Source organism: Scleropages formosus, chromosome 11 (genome assembly GCF_900964775.1).
Source record: "Scleropages formosus chromosome 11, fSclFor1.1, whole genome shotgun sequence".
NCBI lineage: Eukaryota > Metazoa > Chordata > Actinopteri > Osteoglossiformes > Osteoglossidae > Scleropages > Scleropages formosus.
The window spans coordinates 971,153-986,840 of NC_041816.1; the positions used below are offsets into that span (position 1 = coordinate 971,153).

General features: G+C 44.6%; 1 protein-coding gene across 1 annotated transcript in view; it reads left to right on the forward strand.

The window, feature by feature from the left end:
* The first annotated feature begins 10,941 nt into the window (after positions 1 to 10,941).
* Positions 10,942 to 15,688, forward strand: part of LOC108934662 (zinc finger protein 609-like) — an 81,854-nt gene continuing 77,107 nt past the window's right edge. Inside the window, exon 1 of the mRNA XM_018752663.2 lies at positions 10,942 to 11,451. The gene's annotated coding sequence lies outside the window, so the exon portion shown is untranslated. The remainder of the gene's footprint in view (positions 11,452 to 15,688) is intronic.

Consider the following 15,688-nt stretch of genomic DNA (forward strand, 5'->3'; position numbering starts at 1 on the left):
CTTTCCCTGCTGCCACGGGTGCAATAAACCGCCGTGAGCCGAACAGCTATCAACAGTTAATGATCTTTCCAGATCAATGTTCTGACTCTCAGGAACTACCTCCCCGGCCAATCCGGAATCCTCCTGCTCAGTAGCTCACGAGAGCCATTAGCTGAGAGGAATGTGCTCACGGCCGCAAGCTGATCAGAAACACCAGCATGCGCTTGAAGCAAGAGTTCCTTCTTAGTCTGAATGCTGCAAGGTCATCCGAAGCAGTAAATCTCATTTATTGGGCCTGCTTTTGTTGTTCTGCAGAGATGAATTAAAATGTGGAGCAGTAAGTGGGCTTTGTCTGGCTTCTGGGCAAATCGGCCGCAAGACAAAAAAAAACCGATTGGAAAGAAAAAAAAATGTTTCCCTCTGTCAGATGAGGATGTGCGTGGATCAATAGTGCTGTGAGTGGAGCACTTAAGGCTGGCTGAGGAAATGCATTACTCGCTGACAGCTCTTTTCAGCAGAATTAACAAAAAACATTTCACAATTTTGCTCCTTTACACTCCTGCTATTTTGCACTTTTTCTCAGCTACTGCTATGAGCAACAGTGAAACGCACTGAGCGCTTCTTGTTTGGTCTGACAGCCTTAAATCTCCTCGGTAACACCTGTTCAGTCTTGAAAGCCTGCGACTTGGGCCTGAGACCGTTTCTGTAAAATGCGCTTATACGCGTCCTCTTTAGCTTGTTGATTCAATTGGACGGGTAATAAACATAGATCATCGGCAATTTCCTAGACCGGATGAAATGTCACGAGCGACTGCGTGTCAGCTCTTGCGGTTGCATCTGGGTTTGGGTCTGCAAGAGACGGAGGAAAGATGGTGATGCGGGCACGGCGGCAGGTAGCGTAATAACACGGGCCTATAATCTGAAGGCACTTAACCCGATTGCAAAATCGTAAATCACTTGGGATGAAAGCGTCTGCTAGGTGACGTACTTTTAATAACACGCTCTACAGCTATAAACGGCATATAAAACACCATTCTTGTCTCCGTGCCCAGGTCCTGAAAATGAACCGCGCGGCTTCGCCCGCCAGTGCTAACGCTAATGCGGACTAGAGTTGGCTCATATGTCTCGTCGGCGATTCGGCCCGTTCGACCGAGTGAGGTAAGAGAGCCGCTTGTCACACTGACATCACCGTGCTCGGCTGACACTGTGCAGAATTATAAAAAGCAGCAGATTGCTGTGGTGTCCAGGGCTCATTTAAGGAGTGGGGGCTGTCGGAGGGTGTCTGACCCAGGCTTCAGTGCAGATTAGCCAGCCTTTGTGTTCCAGGCCTGAGATTGCCGCCAGTCCTTTTGTGGCTGACAGCTAGAACAAGTCAACACCTTTCATGGCTAATTGGGGTTGCGAGCTGCAAATGGTATAAAGGTTAAACTGGTAGACGTGCAGGGTGTCAGTCCCGGTGCTGATCCAACGGGGAGTTGGGTGTGGGGTCACCACCTGTTTGCGTTTCACCCCTTCACCTTGCTCAAGAACGCATGTCTAACCAGCTCCTCGTGCATCTCCAAAAGCCAAAAAATAGAACATTGTTACATTTAATAAACAATCTATAAACGCTCTGGCATAAATTTTTTGCTAAACAAAACAGTGTGTGTATATGCTGTCCAAAGCCTTTGTAGAATGTCTGTTTCTGTGTAATTCTGCGCAAATGCAGCACACACTGAGGCTTCATGCCTCTGAAAACTTATTTCACCTTTGAAAAATTAAAATTACCATGCTGTGGGGAAGAAAACATCTCAGCTGTCCGTGAACTTTTTCACTTAATGTCTTAAGCAAAGAGGGGGGCACCGTGGCGCGGTGGGTTTGACTGGGGCTTGCTCTCTGGTGGGTCTGGGGTTCGGGTCCCGCTCGGGGGGCCTTGCGACGGACTGGCGTCCCGCCTCGGGTGCGTCCCCTCCTCCTCCGGCCCTATGCCCTGCGTTGCCGGGTTAGGCTCCGGCCCCCCGCGATCCCCCATGGGACAAGCGGCTTCAGATGATGATGTGTGTGTGTGTGTGTGTGTGTGTGTCCTAAGCCATTTTGAGGTCGAAATGAAGGCATTCCATGCATCATGCGAACTTGCGCAAAACTTCGCGTTGCATCATGTTAGCACATGGGTGCCAGGACAAAAGTGGGGAAGCGGGACGTCGCTCTGTCGCCGTTCATCCAGCACCATTAGGCAAGACAACACTGGATCGAGGAGCCCTCCTTGCTGGGAATAGGGCCTTTTTGTACATCATCTGGGAGAGAAAATGAGAATTTGATATAGCCACTGTAAGATGGTCTCTATAAAGCAGATGAGGTGGGCGCAAATGGAAAGAGCACACATGCGCTCACTAGAAAAGCAATCAGGCTCTCGCTTGTAATAGTTCAAGGAACAGGATCCGAGGGACACATCTTGAATTGATTTTACCCCGCAGTGTCAGAACCCGGTGAAAGCTTCCATTAAATCTTCTATTTCTCATCTCATCCACTGGTGGACATAAAGGCAGTGTGATATGTGTACGGTCCTTTCTCTCCAGTCTGTCCACTTTATGAAGCACATAACAAATGCCTCCTCGCCCCCCCCCCCCACCCCTCTACCAAGTAAGATAAACGTCTTGTTCTGTCTCAGCGGGTTTGCAGAGAGTAGCAGGTCGCCATGCTGTACCTACAGTACAGCAGCTTATTAAAGACCTTGTCCCCAGCAGTAAAACAAACAGCTCCGTGGCCCTTTTCCCTGCGGTCAGCGCTTTTCCCGTTGTCGTGAGCAGCTGGGCTGCACTGGCTCCCTCTGTACTTCCTCAGATTGCCTCTCTAATCACTGGCCCTTGAGCCGTGAAAAGGTCACTCTGTCTGTTCTGATGGATTTTTGATTCATCTCTCCCTCTACCCCTCCCACCACCTATAAAAACACTCCTCTCATTCTCCCCATATGGATTTCTCTCGAGTCAATATTGCCAGCGCTCCAAGAAAGAGTTAACGCCATTGCCAGCTTCGGAGGAACATTCTGGAAGGACCGTCAGTGCTGGTGGAGGGAAGGGGACAGACAGACGTTGAAATGACAGGGTCATAACCGGCTATGAAATTAGCATCTACATTTACTTGCTAGAAACAGCAAACCTGAAAATGAGCATTTTTCCCATGCGTTTCTTCATGGTTTTCGTAAAGCAGATTCTTAAAAAGCTTGTATTCTGAGGCTTTGAAAATAATGAACACCATATACCACTATGTTCGGCGTTCTACTAAGCGTTCTTCTCTGTGTTCTAGTTTACATTGATTTTTGGAAAATGTATTCTACACATTACTGAAGTCCCTGCAGCTCTGCGCTGGACAAGTAGATAATGATAATGGATGGATGGATATGGCCATAATTACTGCCTGCAGTAATAATGAAAAGTAATTCATAAACTTTGATTTTTGATTAGTTACAGAATTAATATTATATTACTATTTAGTTGGTAGGAATTTGTTTTACTCAAGTTGTCAGCTACAGATGAGGATTTCACAGCTCTTTCTTGCCTCCTGCTCTGCGTTTCACTTCATTTCCTTTGACTTGTTTGTTTTCTTGCCTAATTCTCTCTTGCAACAGTGCAATAGTGCAAAATATTTTTGACAGCCTGGAAATAACGAGTGAGCTCCGAAGAGAGCCGGCCTTTCAGACTTAATGAGCTGGCAGCGGCGAAACAACAGAATACTTCTGCAGTGACTAAGACTGCATGTGAGTGCTTTACTTCTTCTCTTTGTCAATTTGGCCACAGCGGCTGCCAGAAATGAGCCGCGCGGAGCTGCGGCAGACCGGCCTCGGTGCGGATTCGGCTGCCTCTTTGTGAGAGAGGTGTTTCTGCGTGTTTGAAATGCACCAAGGTCTGATTGAGAGCACGATGGCCAGACTCAACCATCAAAGCGCACTCGCATTCAAATAAGTGTGACGCACGAGCCCTTGTCTGGCACATGAGACGAAACACATGGACACCAGCAGCCCGGCTCTGTTCACAGTCCGGTGTGTCCTGTGAGCGTTCTGCAAAGTCAGATGGATGGTGGAGAACGTCATGGAGCCGAGGAACCGCGGCCCCATCTTGCTATTCCCACGTTGCCCTGGCAGCTCAGCACCAGGCACAGCAGTAATAGATCGCCTGCAGCTGTGGAAATTTGATGCATGCTGACGTGTTGTCCTTTCCCATGTTCCTGACAAAGGGGATCGTGTGTGTGTGTGGTGACAGCCCGAGGAGCACACATCCCGCTCTTTCTTGTTTCGGCACAAAGAGGCTGAGGTGCCTTCACAATATGATGTGCGACGCATTCCCTGGCTTGGCCGGGGTCAGTACGATCTTTTTCTGGGTACGGCGGATGCATTGTGCAACACTTCTGTCCTGCCTATTTGAAGCTGTCCTTAGGCAGCCATCCTGCCGGGAGATTACAAACCCGAGGTGGGTAGTCGCAGGTCTGCTGGCTTTTATTGTTTCCTGGAGCTTTGATTTGCCTCTTACAGTTACCGTTTAAAAACAAAGCCACTTCACCCGGCTGTTGCTGGTAAAAAATTAACTGCAGACCGAGAAACCGGTCGGTGCTGAAACTGAAAGACACCGGGAGATGTTACGTCACGTCTAAACGATAATGTTAATTAATTGCTCGGATCCGCCGATTCCGTTACGACATTGAAGACCTGTCTCGGAATGTCTCCTTCCGACCCGTTTCCCTCTCGAGCTCCCAAAACCTTTCTAAGTCAGCCCTTCGCTTACTGCTGCTTTTTATCTACCTGTTTTCTTATTTATACGTCTCTTCAATCGGTAGCTAACATGCACACTATAATAATGTAGTATCAAACAAAAAAGCTGTGCCTTAGTAACCATGTTCTATGTATCTACCGCGGGATGCATTTTGTTTGGCCTGAGCTATAAATGCAGTAATACATAGAGTAGTAAATGTCATCTGTTAGGGCAGGACAGCACAGAAACCAAGAGACCCAGCCACCGTCACAGGCCGTGACTGTTCACGCTCATTACAGGCTCCTTGGGTTCTTACCGGAATGGGTAACAATCTCCCAACACTATGCCACTAAACGTGAGGGAAAAAAAGTAGAAAAATTTGCTCGTTGTCCAGTTAGTGGCATTGTACTCTATCAACTGTATCTGTACAGCTCAGTTCTTAACGGTAAAAGCTTCCATCTCATTTTATTATTGGGACGTGCACTCATTTGTCATCTGCCTGAATCATGTCAGACGTGCACAGTTGCAGACGGGAGGTTGAAGTCACATTGAAGAAGAGCCGGCGTGACCGTGAGAGGCAGACAGCAGATCCAGTCCTGTGTAAAAAAAAACAAAGGGCACTGTAGGGTATAATGAGGGCAGCGGGCTCCTGCTCCTTGTTAGTAATCACCCTGCTGGGATAGCATTCCTCAGAGCATCCCTGCTGCTCCGTGAGCTTTCTCACCCTGTGAGCGGCCAGACCCGGGAAAGGGGGAAATGGGCCATTATCCAAAGTACCCAGAAGGTAAAGAGCCTCTCCCATTAATGCTGCTACACTCAGCCAGTCAGACAAGAGGTCTTAAACCAAGGTGACAGAGGTGGGATACTGTTCGGAATAGTGAGCGGTGAGCTGAAGTTGTGACTAAAATTTCTTTGGCGGTCGTCCACTTGTACAGATGGGGGATATGTTAAAAGTTGCCATGTGCTTGGCGAAGCAAAGAGGTGGAGGAATTGCACGTAACACGGAGCAAAGAAAGCCGAGAAGCTGGCGTGGGAGAGATGGATGCATGTGAGCTGTAGGAGCAGTTCCCGATTAATTCCGGGACGGTGTTCCATAGCCATAGTCTATGTTCTCTCGTTTCTTTTTTCTGCTGGGCTCGAGCACATCGTTGAAATAGTGTAACATAGTCGTACTTCGGGACCTTTAACTCTCCAGGCTTCACCACCTGTTCAGCAACCGAAAACGGAGAAGGAAAAAACACGGTTCTGTGTAACACCGCGTCGGTAACGGTTAGGTATTGTTGTGGATTTTGCCGAAATGCCTCCAAGGTAAGGCAACCACTCTTGGTATGAGGTATTTTCATATATTGTTAGGAGATACATAGATGCGTACTTTCGAAGCGCTTTAAAACACTCCTGCAGACGCATGTGAATTGTGCGACAAATTTAACAATAAATTACTTAATTTTTTAATGGGGTTTCTCAGACTGCACTTAAACACGGACTAGATCATATGTTATGTAGTACAGGTGGTGCTCAGCCAAAGAGGTAGAGAGAAGCAAACAGATCAACTGCGAAAACAGGAGAAAGTACTATTATACTATCATAAGGGTTTCCATGGTAGCAGTGGTGCCACTGTGGGCGCAAGATACAATTGTTTTTTTTTTGCTCTGTATGAGTCTCAAGGATGGTTCACCTTAAAACCAAGTTTCCTACTGGCAGCAACTCTTCTGCCGATACGGTAGTTGCGTGTATAGCGCAGGCCTTAAGAGGACATAACGAAAAACAGAAATTATTTTCTCTTTCGTAAGAATGTGGCGAAACTCCAAGTGGAAACGGGTGCTGACTGAAAATAGCCACCTGCACTGACACACCTGGACTACTTGGTGCCCGTAGGTCTCTTGGGGGACCCCTGCAGAGACTTGTGTACGCATGGCTGGAGCGGTACTGCGACTGCGGTTCACCGCAACGGAGGCCCGCCCTCGGAGCCCCCACAGCGTATGCCACGTGACGCATCCCGCTTGTCATCATCCCCGGCAGCTGTGGCGCAACGGCGCGTCGACCGGCCGAGGTCTGTAAACAGAGCACAGGAAGAGCTGACGGCACAGGACCTCCATCCTGCAGCCAGCAGGCAAATCAACTGACTCTGTTTATGCAAGACTTTCATGTCAAAGTCTTAAAGGAAAACAAATGCTCAGCATTTATGTTTGCGCATTCCCAGAATTGTTCTGCGCTTCCCTTCAGCCAGTAATGTCATGTAGGTGCAGGTGAAAACACGGAGTAAATGTTGTCGTCTTTTGCCCTAGATGCTGGAGTTGACCGCTTGCACCTTTGCGAAGCCGTAATTCCTTCTCGCAGGGACAATTAGGCAGAATATTTCTGACTTAGTACGACAAACTGACGATAGTAAGGATGGATGACTTTATAAGTTCGAGGCAGTTACATCACACCCAGACACAGTAAACTGGCTCGTGATTTTTTGCGTTGTCAAGCATGCCGAATGATGGATTCTTTACTCTGGGTCTGCAAATTTACCCAGGTATGAACTGCCTAGAGATTCTGTAAGGAATGTAATTTAACAACCGGCTTGTGTCAGATGGCTCTTTTTCATTTGCAACATCATTGCTCTCTTGTGTGCAATACAGGCATATATTACAGCACTCATTTCCTCTGCACTTGCCTGCATACCAATTCTCCTTTTAAATCAAATGTATAATTCCAGATCATCCTTGACGAACGTGCAGCTAGTAACTCGAGAGGTTTTTCCTCCACGAAACACTCATTTAACACAGTAATGCTTTACAGATGGGCAAAAAAAGCAGCTGGAAGACAGTAATTTGCCATCTCTTCACCCCGACTCATTCATCCTTCCAGGGATTTTTTTTTTTTTTTTTCTGTAAAGCTGCTAATTATAATTAGCGTTCAATTAGCACGATGAGATCCAGCCTAAGACGTAAGGAAAATAAAAAAATGGATGTGGAAATGTTGTCCAGCTTCTGGAGTATCATGCCGATAACAACGGGAAAAAAAAATTCAATCGGGACCGAACAGAGGCGATGTCAAAAACACCTGATAAGGATGTGGATATTTCAGACGGCGTGCAAATCTCAAGGTGTATGACACGTACAGAGGGCAGAGGCACTTGTGCTGAGAATGAGGGTTATAGCGCTGTCACCCCTAATAACTGATGTACGGTTGAGAGAGAAATGTATTCTACTGACTCAAATTACGTATAGCGTGTTTGACAGGGCGCAGTTTGAAGCTGGCGGGTAAATCATCGGTGATATTCCCTCGCTGTGCCGCCTGCTGATTTGAAACTGAAAAAGACCACTGCTTGCTCTCTCAAAATGGAAGCCGTTGTGTGTGTATGATGTGTGCTGGCCGGTGTGACCGCACGGAGGCATCTGGAAAGATGGAGCGCGGCACAGGACCGGCGCTTTCTCAGCGTGACGATGCAGCCATTTATCTAGTTCTTCCCGGCCTCTCTGTGCCTGCTGTCTCCATGTGCTACTGAGAGGATTCCTTCTGTCATGTCAAAGGCAGTATTTTCATACTCTTGTTGTCAAGGAAACCAGCTCTAGGAAAAAAAAAAAAAAAAAAAAAAAAACCCTCAAAGCCATCTTATTTGAACCACATAAGCGAGAGAGGCTATCGCTCCTGCTGTACGACAAATAGCGTGACGTGTTTGGTCATCCAAAGACCTGCTTCTATTTCCTGCAAGCCTGCGGTTTGGGTGCCTTCTTTAATATGAATGCGCCGCACAAGCTGTTTGCCTTTTAGTCCTCTAGAGTTCAGGGCAGATGCTTTGAGAGAGCCTGGGCAGTTCATTAGCATGATTTTCTCGTGATATAAAGTGCCCAATTTGTCACCACTTCAGCTTGCATTTCAGCAAAGAAGATAGAAGTTCAAGGGTTATCCTCCCACCTCAACATACTCCTATTGTCAATTACCTTTTTTCCAACGCAAAGGGCCCGGGCTAATTATCTTGTTACGTATAATCAAAACCAGCGGACATGCGCCGAAAGCCAACGACGGCCACAAATCCAAGCCTGCGTATTCCAGGGCAACCCGTGTAAATTGCAAGTTAAGCAATTCTTGCTTTACCTCAGGAAAATATCCTGTACAATAAGACCAGCAGAGCTAAACCAACTCTGGGAAAGTTAAATGAACTCCAAGGGAAAAAAAGACTCGTTCAGATATGGTTATTTCCGATTGATCGACGCAGTTTGAGTGTTTGTCTTGAATGTGTGACGTTGTTCTGCTGAACTAACACATTTCGCACATTTCGCCGCTTGGTACACTCATGCTCTGTACAGAATGTTTTTGAGCATTCGTAAGATGTCGAGAACCAGATAGAACCAGACTGGCTATTTTATTGACCTTTTATGTTATGTGTAACATTCATGAAATAAACCACAGCGACCATAATTATAGGCGCATGATATGCTATAAAAATATGTGATGCTTAAAAATAATGCGTATGTCGAAACATGCCGGTGAAAATTCTTTGGTACTAATGGAAAACAAACTCACGTGTATTTTAAAAAGTTAATCCCAGAATTTTTGTATTTTGTGCATTTCAAAAAGATAAATTTTAAATGTATTATTTCGACTGATTGATTTTTATTTCATGAAAGAATAGAGCAGTATCTTAGACATGCTTCGAATGACAAAAACTAAATCGCAGTCATTGTCCTTCAGGCTGAATATCTGTAATTCTTAAAATAAACTCATCTTGGGAACCAGTGAAAAAAGTGTAAAGAAAGTAAAATGGCTATTTTGTGATAATAAATACAGTTTTGACCTTTAAAAGTTTGTCCACACTCTTCAGTCTGATTCCTGAACTGGTCGTTCCGCCAGATCCCAATTATGGAAAATGTGTTCAGTTCAAATATGCAGAAGCTATTAAATGACCAATTTCAGCTACATTATTATTTTAACTTCTGCAGTCCGACACAGTAGAAATTATATAAAACCCAATTTTGTCTGCTAAGAGACACCTGGCTGTTTATTCAATAATTCATGCACCTGAGCAGCTATTTCAAATTACGACTGAAAATGGTTTCTTGGTTTCGGAAAATGATTCTTCTTTCGGGTCACAACAGCGAGCATAACATTGCGGCGAAAGGCGTTGAGCTGGGCCTTGGCAGTTAAGGAGAGCCTCCTCCGATGTGCTACTCCAGTAAGGCATGTAGATACGAAGTGGGCAAACCTCCGGGGAAACGTTATAAGGAGCAGGTTGTACGTTCTCCACGTTCACACTGCTGTTAAATAACATCTTACATAAATTCAACTCATAATGATCAGTATGAAAAACACAAATTACACCTGACCAAAAAGAGGCAAGTTTATTGTCATTAAGTACTATTCTTTTGTCCTCTCTAAATTGCTGAATTTTAAAAATGGACATATTCAAAATAAAAAGTTATTTCCCATAATATTTGTGCATAATGCTTCCACTGATTTACAGGGGCAGAGTATTTATTAGTTCACCTCTTTTTTTCTACAGCTATGGTCTTATCACAACAGCTAGCCATATATTTACAAATAAATTAAAACTGATTCAGTAACCACACATGCAGAGCTCATAAAGAAGAATTGTGTATTGAGGTATTTCAGTGTTTTCTCTCATGATATTGTACATTTCCAAAAGAATCAAACGTAACGACTTTAATGAATCACAGCCTGAAGAGCAACGCTTTAAATAATGTTTCACATATTAGCAGTTCAACACAAAAGCAACTGTGGTAATTTCAAATTTCACATTTCCGCTGAAAAAAAAAAAAACTTATTTAAAAAGCGTGCTATATTATATAACACTTATATAACCATTAATGATGTCTGTGCCTAATTCTCAGAAACCACAATGCTGGTCTTTCCCTTTACTGTATATTTACTGTCTGTGTATATCACTCAGTCAGTGTCTGTTACATATTTCAGAAATACCATAACTCATTCATTGCTTTTTACAAATAATATAGCTTAGTTTATAAGTTCGCATGCAGATATATACACATATTGTTTTAACGTAGACACTCAAGTCTAATTATGCTTCTGACATTTACTGTAAACAACTCAAATTGATTCGACTTTGTGAGCGACCTATTGACAGATTTCTTTAACGTCCAACCGATACAGTATCAGTGTGGTCAATGACTGAGACTCGGCGAACTCCAGGATCCTGATCCAGATCCTATTTCCGATCCAGTTCCGGGTCATGGAAACAGCCATCCGGCACTCCGCTCCGGCGCGGAAGGGGCTTTTCCGGCGCTTCCGAGCGCCTGCTCCTGCTGGTTGGTTACATTGTATCAATCTCCCAGCACCGAGAGATACAAACAGCCATCAAGACACATTATAGAGACACGGCAAAAAATAAAGAAGCAGAGTGGAGGATTTTGAAAAACAGGTGGACCCGGGCGAATGATGGATTTTACTGCTCGGGATACCGAGGAGACTTGTCTGAATTCGAACGGCTCTTGAGATAATTTAGAGTGTAAAGAAATGCTCGCTGTAGCCGCCGGTGCTCCAACGTTTGAAGGGGATCAGCGTGCGATGGCTGCAGTCCAGTGAACTGGCCCTTCCGTCCCCCGTCCCCCGTTCCCCCCCCCCCTTCTGTTGGATTTCTTGGGAGTTACAACGACCGATCGTCGCCGCTGTTATTATTAAAATTATCACCGTCGTTATTATCGCAGAGATCTCCAGTTTTGCCTCCTACTTTTTGTGGATCTATGGAGTGCACTTAAGACCCCCCGGACCTGGCTGTGCGACTGGGGTAAGTAAGTAGTGCAGGAATCTGCTCCATTTTCAGCGCGAGGAGGGCAGTCAGAGTCAGTGGCAGGCGCAGTTGCAGTTGCAGTTGCAGTCGCAGTCGCAGTCGCGTGCTTCGACTTGCCCTAAAAGCTCCTTTGTCTGCGAGAGCTGCGTGTAGCTGAGCAGCGAACCATAATGCCATACAGCCGTACTATAACCCCTATAGAAGCGCGCTGCGTCCACTCCTCCTCCCTCGCTATTTTGCGTCTTAACGATAATAATAAACGGCGCTTGTGTAAATAAAACAAGAAGAGTCGACGGAGAAATGGGGCTGTTCGTGTTCACGCGGCGATCGGATCATCATCATCATCATCATGTCATGTGTTGGGGGACACGAGCTCGTCGTCGGTCGTGGCTCCTCAGTCAGCGCTTTTCTCTCCGACCGGCGGATTTATTATAATATTCTCTTCGCGAAATAAAAAGGCCATAAATTATCGTTATGATTTACAGGCACATACATTTCACGCTGTCACAGGCCGCTACGCTCATTGTTTGTGAGTGTACAGTACTGTAGGCTGTAGGGAATGACATGATCATCATGATCATGATCAGCAGTGCTGGAGTGTTTTAAATCACAGCTCGCGAGTCATTCATTCAGCACGTTTTCGAGCTTGTTGTTCAAGTTGTTGTTCGATGGCCGGCGCTTCCAGCGAGTTGCTGCTGCTGCTGCTGCTGGTGGTATTTGTAACGGGGTGATTTCTGCTGCTGGAGCCGTGTGTGTGTGTGAGTGAGTGTGAGTGTGAGAGTCGTGGTGGGCTGAGTGTCTGCGGAGAGCCGCGGTGTGGCTCCTCAGCTACTACTAGGCCTCTGCTCCGCTGCCTTCACTTCAGTGGCATCCCTGCAGGAAGCCTCGGCTCTCTTTGTGTCACATCAAGGAGACAAATAGACCCATTTGTGGTGTTTAAAAGCGACGTCGTTTCTAGACAAACGTATCTAGCTGTATTAATTTGGCCATTTGGGGCCTCCTGTTCCTTGTGTGGCACCTACTGCACACGGTTAGTGGTCATTGTCACACAGGCAGGCTGCAGTAACTACTTGTTTTTTGTTTGAATGGCAGACAAACGGGCCAAGAAAGGATTTTCTTTGAAATAAAGGAGTAAATTGTATAATAGCGCACGGTGCTTTTTGGAACAGAAATCCCCTACGTAACTCTGCTTGAGCGGCTGAAGTCAAGAATCCGAAAAGGCGAGCATTGTACGCTCCTCAAAGAGGCAGCGCCGCATCACGATGATCATACTTAGTTTTACACGATGTTACATTTTGCTTGGTCTTATTGTTGTTCTCACAGTTTTGGAAATTTGTGCTTTTCGGGTAAGAATTCCAACACTGATTCGTCGTAAGAATCGTATTTTAATCCCACACGTTACAAAAGTTTAACATGGGTGTTAAAATTTTTCTTACGTATATTCAGCATCCGGTTTGGATGCAGCGTCTGTGATGGAGCACAAGAGATGCTTTTGAAACGGAGGTGCATTGGTTGCATACAGAACATGAGAAATGCAACTATTAACAGTGGATACATGAGACCTCGTGTTGAGACCTTTTGTTCAGAACTACTGATCTAAAGTAATGTGCTGTTCCAAGGGCATTTTGTAGCAGATGAATTAAAAATGACAAGCAGGCATAATTGAATGGTTTTGTTTTTCTAGCATTGCATGATGGTTATTATAAGCACTCTGCCAGATATGGCTGACAAATCATTTTTTACAATAGGTCAAATCACAGTGTTTGAATCAAAATTTGTAATCTCTTAAGGAACAAACCGCATAAGATAAACTCTTGGATTTTGTGAAATAATGCTTGATGAGGTTATTTTATACTCTCGTGGGGGAAAAGATCTGATTTAGGGTGAGCTGAGTCATGGATGTCTTTCCTAAGGACATCGGTGAGGGTTGTTTGGAAAGGGGAACAAAGTATTCTGTCATACTCTTGATCCACGGAGACCTATGAATTGTGGGTGCAAATTATATACTGGCAGTAGGTATGATGGCAGTTCTGGAGGTCTGCGTGCAAGTTCTGCAGTTCAGGTTCCCAGGAGTGCAAGGTTTTTGATGAGTAAGACGACAGTTTACAGTGTAAAGGCTTCAAGTGCCTGCTGTGAAAGTTAGGATTAAGGCAACAAATACGGAGAAAAGATACATTGAGGAAACACTGCAAAATGCCTATTTTAGTAATGTGTATTATGTAATGGAATATGTTTCTGTACAGCGTGACTTTTATGCACACTTTAAACTGATTGTTTTAGTTTTGTAATACTGCCAGGTTGCATTCACAGTAGATTGTTTTTGCATTAGTTGCGAATACTGTAAATCACATTTTTTGGCAATGGTTTAGTCACCCAGGAGTGTGCTCTGTCACATCTGTAACATTTGGCGTTTGAAAAATTGCTTTGACTTCAGGCACCAATGAATGAATGAGTCGCAGACTATTCATATTTTATATCCACTTTTAATGTACTGTATTTGTAATCCTGTGTGCAGTCTTGTGCTTAATGCAGAGTGCAAATGTTGCATCTGTAATCTTTTCTGTTTTGTGTCGCTTGTGAGATGACAAAAAAATCGTATAACTCACATTTTTATACTCGTGGAGCGGCAGCTTGGTTGGGAGTCTTTTCGGAAATTTGCCGAGTTACTTCAGAATGGGCAACTTCAACCTTAAAATGAGTTTGTGGCATTTTAGTGCATGAGTGTTCAGCCCTGATCCTGGTGGACCCCATGTATTCCAGTTTTTGTTCCAGCTGAGCAGTTAATTATGGCTGATTGAGCTGTGATTGCATGTGTGGCACAACTCAGATATATTAAATCACATACTTTAGCTGAGGACTCTATTAGTTTTTTCCATTGTTAATCCATATTTGTTCAATAACTGTGACGGCAAAAGAGATTAAGATGTTATGTAATTTTCTCGTTTAAAACAAATAATACTGTACTTTAAGTTGATCAGTTTTTATGGTGATTATGCATTTAATTGTTCTTTGTCCAAACAGTTAAGTAAATGTGGTGTTTTTTTCCCCCATCTCAGCATGATTGCAAACTAAAGCATTCAGTGTATGGAATGATTTTTCCGGTATCATCGCATGTGTAAGACTTCTTACACCAAAGCAAATTGTTTGACGTGATGTACAGCCCATCGAGTCCTTTGCGAACGTGTTTGGTCTGGCACAGTTTTCATCGTGTGATGCATTCAATCAATAGTTAAATCACTGCAAATTAAGAGCTCAACAGCAACAAAAGCTACATACGCAGAGATCTGACAGAACCAGTGTTTAAAGCCAGAGCTTTATAGATAGCTTATTATATTACTAGAGAAGAACATACTGGAAATAAGGTTCACTACCACACTGGTGTACTGAACATAGACTACAGAAGATGAGCCAGCTTTTTGTACGAACAAGTTTAAGCTGCTGCTGACATATCCTTTCTCTTCTAGTTTTTAGGGTCTTGCTTAAATATATTAGTTGTCAGGAGAGTGGTGGTTGCTGGTTGGCTTGAACTGGCAGCTGAACTGTGAATCTGACCACCTTTTAACACGTCAACACTTTGAGCTTTCAACTGGCTTTAACAGTGACCATTATTAAGTAATTTTGAATATGGTTGCACCACCTAATCTTATGCCTAACCTTGGTGTACCATTGGTGTGTTAATACATGACACACTGTCAACATTGTGATCAAAGGTAACACGAGTAGTTTGGCTGCTGAATTCTGGCAGGTAGGAGAGCTAGTCTTAATTTACTCAAGGACGTAAAAACGCAATTCGATTGATCTTTCGGAGCTGGTCTTCTGTCGGATTGTTAACACTTGCATTTATAGGCAGCCTGTATCTGATCGTTGCGTTGACACAGATAACACAGTGAAACTACAGCTGTATGCAAATGAAGGAGATCTGTGACATAGCTTGGGTGCGTGGTGTTATTTGCTGGTTTCCGATCTATCGCTCAACAAATGCGTTAACGTGGATGCCGATTTAACCGTACGTCTCAATTCTGCCTCGCTGCAGGAATGATCATTTGTACCCCTTTTACAGCCATGCTGGCACCTGTATCCTCAAAGGTAGTATTGCTTTGATTGCATCCATCTCGTTTTGGTTCCGCAGAGGTATTCGTTCATGGGCTGTTAAATTACCCATGGCTATAACTTCACTGCCCTGTATTGTTAGAGTTTGTGCGTATTTGTTTCCAGCTCAATTTAATCATTGCGC